The following is a 6171-nucleotide window of genomic DNA, read 5'->3' as shown; positions in this document are numbered from 1 at the left end:
TATTTTGCAGCCAACCAATCAGTATCAACCCTGAGTGAAAGTCATCCAATCGGGAAATAGACTGCCTCTGTTCCCCAGCCTTAGTGGTTGGAGGATCTGCGCTCCTGCTGTTCGGCTCCCTCCTGGAGACAGCATGAACCAGAGTCCTGCTTGCTTGAGTGAGCAGTGGGTCCGGTTTTGCTTTTGATTTCAGAGTTGAGAGAAGGTCTCCTTGTTCTTGATAAAGTCATCATTCAATGTATACATTGTGTTCAGTCCCAAGCCTTTCCTACACAACTTTTTAATTTCCCCTGTAGTTAATGTTTGCTTAGAGGTTTTCGTCTTTTCCTTCTTGGCATCTTTTGTTGGCATTTTAACTAAACTGCCTAATTATTTTGCACTACATCTGTTCCTTTTTGTATAAACCAAGGACATGACCACTCCAAGGTGTGATAAGCGGAAGTTTTTTTTTATTATTATTATTGTAGACGCGAGGAAGAATACAGCCAGAGGCATCTGGAAGCGTTTAGAGCAGGAAGAGAAAGCAGTAGACTGAACATGATCAGCAGACTGGACTGGGCAATGAGAGGAGAGGGACGGGGAGATAGCAAGAGAGGAAGCCAGCAGACCACGTGAGGAAGACGGAAGAAAGAGCGAGCATGGCCCAAATAGCAGGGTTGTATGGAGAGATGAGAAGCTGGGACAAGGAAAGACCATGAGTTTAGGGTAAGGAGCGGGATGAGAAGAGCCAGGATGCCAGCATGGACGCTGCAATGTGTAGCAGGTACTTGTGATCCCGAGGGCTCCCAGAGGTCAGCATGAGCTTTGGTGCTAATAGGCATCACAGACAGCCACTTATTTGTCCCCTCTGCCAGCCATAAGGGAACTGGTTCCCTCGGTAATTTCCAAGGAATGCTGCCTTTTGTCTAGCTGCCAGAATTTGGGGAAGTTTAAGTTTCCTTTGGATCTGGCAATTTTTGTCCGTACTTATCCCAAAATTATCCTCACACTCCTTGCACCCCTTCCCCGTGCTTGCAAAATCCCTTCCACTTTATTCCACGACATCAGCTTAATCCATGAATTTCATTTTCTACAAAACCTCCCTGGATGCCCCTGAGCACGCCATCCACTCAGCCAGGGAGAGGTTTCCCCTCACTATGCCTCTGGGGAGCCCCTTTAGCTCTCCATCCCATTGTACCCCTGTTTCCTGCAGCCTGGGCAGTGACATTTCAGAGAAGTGTGCCCATCTGGAAATGTCTTACTTTCCCACTTGTGATGGTTAGCTGATGTTAGAGGCTCAGTTGTGTCTACAGCAAATTCATGGTTAAAGTCCTAACTCCACTGCCTCAGATTCCGACTATATGTGGAGACATGGCCTTAGAAGGAGTAATTAAGGTAAGATGACGCTGTTAGTAGCACTTTAATCCAGCACGACGAGTAGGAGCTGGGGCTTGTGGGTAAGAGAGCTTGCTGTGAACAGAAGAGGACCCAAGTTTGGATCCCCGGCACCCATCTAAAAGCCCTATGTGACTATGCATGCCTATGACACCAGCATTCTAGGTGGGGAAAAATGGGAAGATTTTCCAGGCCTTGCAATAATAATGCAAGCAAGCCAAGCCAATAATAATGTTAATAATAACAACAGCAACAACAATAGTAGTGAATGATGAGGACCAGGCTAAATGACAAATCTGTCTCAAAGGGAATAAGGCAGAGAGCAATAAATTCAATATATTCCTCTGTCGTGCGTGTGCGCACACACACACGCACACACACACGCATGCATATATGACACATAAATACAATACAGAAAAAGAGAAGTTAAAAAGAAGAAATTAGAACACAGACAGTGCAAAGTGGCCTTGAAAATAAAGAGTATGTTTGTAAGTATAGGGTGTCCGAGACGCTGTCCCTGAGTAAGGAGAAAGGCCCAGGAAGAAACCGAAGTTGCTGACTCTCCGTTTTCAGACTTCCATCACCCACAGACGTGAGAAAGTATGTTGTTTGGTTGAAGCTTCTGGGCCTGGGGCTGGGGCTGGGGCTCTGGCAGCTGAGCAAATCCACAGGGCTAGCGCAGTGTGGTCCAAATCGACATGATTTTCCTTCAGAATGTTGAGGATATTGCTGTTTCCTTTCAGCCTTCTGAATTACAAGACTCTTCAACCACTCGATTCTCGGGCCATTGCATCCGACCCCAGCCACCTCATCTGAATGTCCCTCAGAGACTTGGTGACTTTTTTTGCTTGCCCTCGGTGCTCTGAAATCTGAACCACAGTCAATCATGACAAGCTCCATCCTGAGTGCTTCCACATTAAACCCCATTTCCCTCCCCCAGTGTGCGCCAGGTTCCCGGAAACCAAGACACTGAGAAACCAAGGCGGGCTTTGGAGAAAGAACTAAAAGGGTACTTTTTGCTAAGTCTGTCTGGCCCAGGCTGGTGCTGGTAGGTACCTTCCATCCTCCCTGGCATCTGATGGGCCATGCTGATCCTGCCAACCTGCAATCACCCAGCACTGATGTGTGCCCATGAGCGTAATTCTGCAGTCAGCTCTGGGGTAGTAGCATCAAGCTGTCATGTCCTACACCTGTAGACAGGACCTCAGAAGCAAATCCCAGGCTTTGTGAGGAGAACCTGCTGCCCCTTAAAAAGACTCCTAATATCCCTTCAAATAGGTTTTTGGTTTCAGAGACGTCCTTCCTCAGAAAAAAATGGGGGGGGGCATTTAAATGAGCCCAAATCCTGTGATCTTTCTTCCGAATGACCTAAAGTAAACTTGTTCATTATAATGTTAAATTCTCTCGTCTACAGTCTCTGGACATATAGCAAGTGAATGTAATCACCAACGGAGCATGCTAAGGAAGAGGCCTGCTTCTACCATGGGATAACATCTGTTCAATACAGATATGTGCATGAGGTTCCCCAATAAAACCATCTCGTGTTCATGTTTGCTGATGCCTTGCCTTCAAATTATCCCCATGCTGTCTCCACAATGGAAGAATTCTCCTTCTACCATCATCTCCCCTGGGCGTTTATGACTTTGTAGGCACCAAGGGTGACCCCATTGTGTTTGGGGAGGCATCCTCTGTGGACCCTTGTCCTGGAAGTAATGAACGGCTCACTATGCCCATGATCCTGACCAGTTATATTACTGGGCAGGAACTGTCAACCTAACACGCAGGAGGTAGGTAGACCTTTGAGGGATTATCTCCATTAACGTTAGGCTCTGAGAATGTCCTGGAGGGCTGTCTTGGTTACGTGAACTGCTGTAGGAAGACTCATCCTAACTATGGGCGGCACCATTCCCTAGGCAGGGATCCTAACCAACGTGAGTGGAAACATCCACCCAAGCACTAGCACGCAGCGTTCACTGCTCTCTGCTCTTGACTTGATATAAAGTGACCAGGTCTCTCAAGTTCCCAGCACCACGACTTCCCAGCAATAATATATTATACTTGGAAGTGTAAGATAAATTATTCTGTATAAATCAATTGCTCTTGTCGTAGTGTTCTAACACAGTAACAGGTAAAGAAACTAAGACAGCATTAACCCTACAGCTTTCTGGGGAGATGGTCTAGTTTCAGAACTATTGAGGTTGGAACAAGGGGTCAGGTTGAGTTTTATCATGCATATCTGTGTCTGTCTCTGTGTGTGTGTGTTAAAATTAGTTAATCCCCTTTGTCCCTCTGTTCCATTTTCTGCTGAATCGAATTGGGCAGTAATTGCTTAATTTGCTCTTTTAAATTTTTAACAAGAATAGTTATCAAATGTTTGCTGTTGTAATTAGTGAGAATGTCTTTAAAACCTAAAAGCAATTGCAGTGCCCGACACCACCATGCTGCTCTGGGCAGAGAAGCAAGATCTTCTTTCTCTTTCTCTCTCTCTCTCTCCCCTTCTCTCCCCTCCCCTGTTCATATGGGATGGTGTGTTTGTGTGGGTATATACACCTGTGGATTCATGTATGAAATGGACATGCATACTATGACTTTGGAGGTCAAAGGTCAGCCCTGAGACTCATTCCTCAGATGGTGTCTTAATTTGGGTTTTTATTGCTGTGAACAGAACACCATGACCACAGCAACTCTTAGAAAGAAAACATTTAACTGAGGTGGCTTGCTTATAGTTTCAGAAGTTCAGTTCATTATCATCATGACAGGCAGCACTGTAGCAGGCAGGCATGCTACCGTGTGGTGCTCAAGCTGAGAATACTCCATTTTGACTCAGAGACAAGAGGAAGTCGACTGACTGTCACAATGAGGAAAGTTTAAGAAAAAAATCTTCAAAGCCCACCCCCAGTGAGACACTTCCTCCAGCAAGGCCACACCTCCTAACAGCGCCACTCCTAATAGTACCTAATAGTACCCCACTGCCTTTGGGGGCCATTTTCCTTCAAACCACCACAGATGCCCACCTTCTTTTTTTGATATATACGACTAGGGTTGCCAAACAGTCATAGTCACTCATTAGGCCTTGGCCATGCATGTATACTCCCAGTCTAGGCTCCCACAGACCAAAGTACAATGTCAATAAGGGTTAACACCCTTTGTACATTGAGGGGGGGGTCAATTAATAGTGAGATCAACATAAAGAATCCAGTCATCTGGAGTCCTCCCTAACTGAGGACCTTGGCTTCACCCCTACAATGCACTGAGTCACGAAGATAACCCCATGCTGAGGCCCATAGTTTCCCACACAGGGCAGCTTCCCTTCTCAAGAGCACTTCCTCCAAGAGAAACTGCTCTATTTGGTGAGCTTGGCATGGTTTTTTTTTTAATACCATCAGACTATCAGTATTAAGTACAAGTAGGTGGTTTATTTACTCACAGTCTCTGACAACTTGCCAGTATTGGTCCACACTAGACATACTCTGGCTATCGGCCAGCTCATTAGCAACCATTCTCCCCAGTTTTGTGGCCTTGGGACCTGTAGGCACTTCCTTAAAGAGGGATGGGTGGTGATAGAGGTCAATTTCTCCGTCTGTTTCACAGTTAAGGAGACACTCTTCCCCATTATCCCAGGGGTTCAGAAAATAGGCAAGGACTGACTCCCGGGGCTCCATCTACATTCCCTCCCCTTTGATAAAAGGGACCTAAAGCTCTAAATCACACACTGAGGTTTTCCCTTGGCTCTCAACTCGCACTTTGGCTTCTCACAGCAAAGTGTCTTCGAGGCCAGCTTTCAGCACAGTCGAAACATTCTTGGCCTTCATCTGTTCCGTTTCCAGTGATTCAGGGCTCTAGTCCACCTCTTCAGGATCCTGCTGACTCTGCCAGATGCGAGGCCCAGGGTACAAAGCAGGAGAAAAAGGTGAACTGTAGGCCAACAGATTGAAGAGACTGCGCGGAAAGACAGGTAGGCATCTTCAGGCACACACCAGCACACTCATGACATACACAGGCAGGCACAGGCACACACACAGGGAGATCAGCACACGGGCTGCAAAGAGCTAAGCACACAGAGCTACAGACGGACACACACAGGCAGTCTGGTGAAGGCTGAAGTAAAAGCTAAGGGCTCTGGGCCTGAAGGCCGTATTTATACAAAACTCATACAAGTGACATCTACCAGTCAGAGTTGTCTATACTTTACAAAACTATTTCACTTCGGGTTCCCAAACATCTGGTGATAACTATTTTGTTCTGACTCATATCCCCCAGGATGTCCGGTGTTAGACATCTCGGCCCATTCCAGCTATCCATAAACTAGCCCATATGGCCCTCCGTCCCCTGTACAGGATATAACTCACTAAGTGGAGTAGGTGGAGTAGGCCTACTGACCAGTAAGCACCAGAGATCTGCAGCCCAAATAATAAAAATCCAGAGAGAGATATTGAGGTTCGACTTGAAGATCAGAAAAGCAAAGCAGACAAATCACTAGAGAGCTCTTACCTCTATGAAATCTTCAAACTGAAAGAGAGCAAGTTGCTGTCTCATCTTGCCTTATATTCCTCTCTAGTGCTGGGATTAAAGGTGTGCGCCACCACCACCCAGCCTTTATCACTAACTAGTGTTCTAGTGTGGCTGCTGGAATTAAAGGTGTGTACCACCACTCCCTGACCTATATAGCTGACTAGTGTGGTTGTTTTGCATTCTGGTCGTCAGGCAAGCTTTATTTAGTAAAATATAAATGAAATATCACTACAGGGATGTGCTTTCCTCTGTTTCCCCAGCACTAGGATTGCAAGTGTGCACCAC

Source organism: Microtus pennsylvanicus, chromosome 7 (assembly GCF_037038515.1).
Source record: "Microtus pennsylvanicus isolate mMicPen1 chromosome 7, mMicPen1.hap1, whole genome shotgun sequence".
Lineage (NCBI taxonomy): Eukaryota > Metazoa > Chordata > Mammalia > Rodentia > Cricetidae > Microtus > Microtus pennsylvanicus.
The sequence above is the reverse complement of the archived record's forward strand: the minus strand, read 5'-3'. Positions refer to the sequence as shown.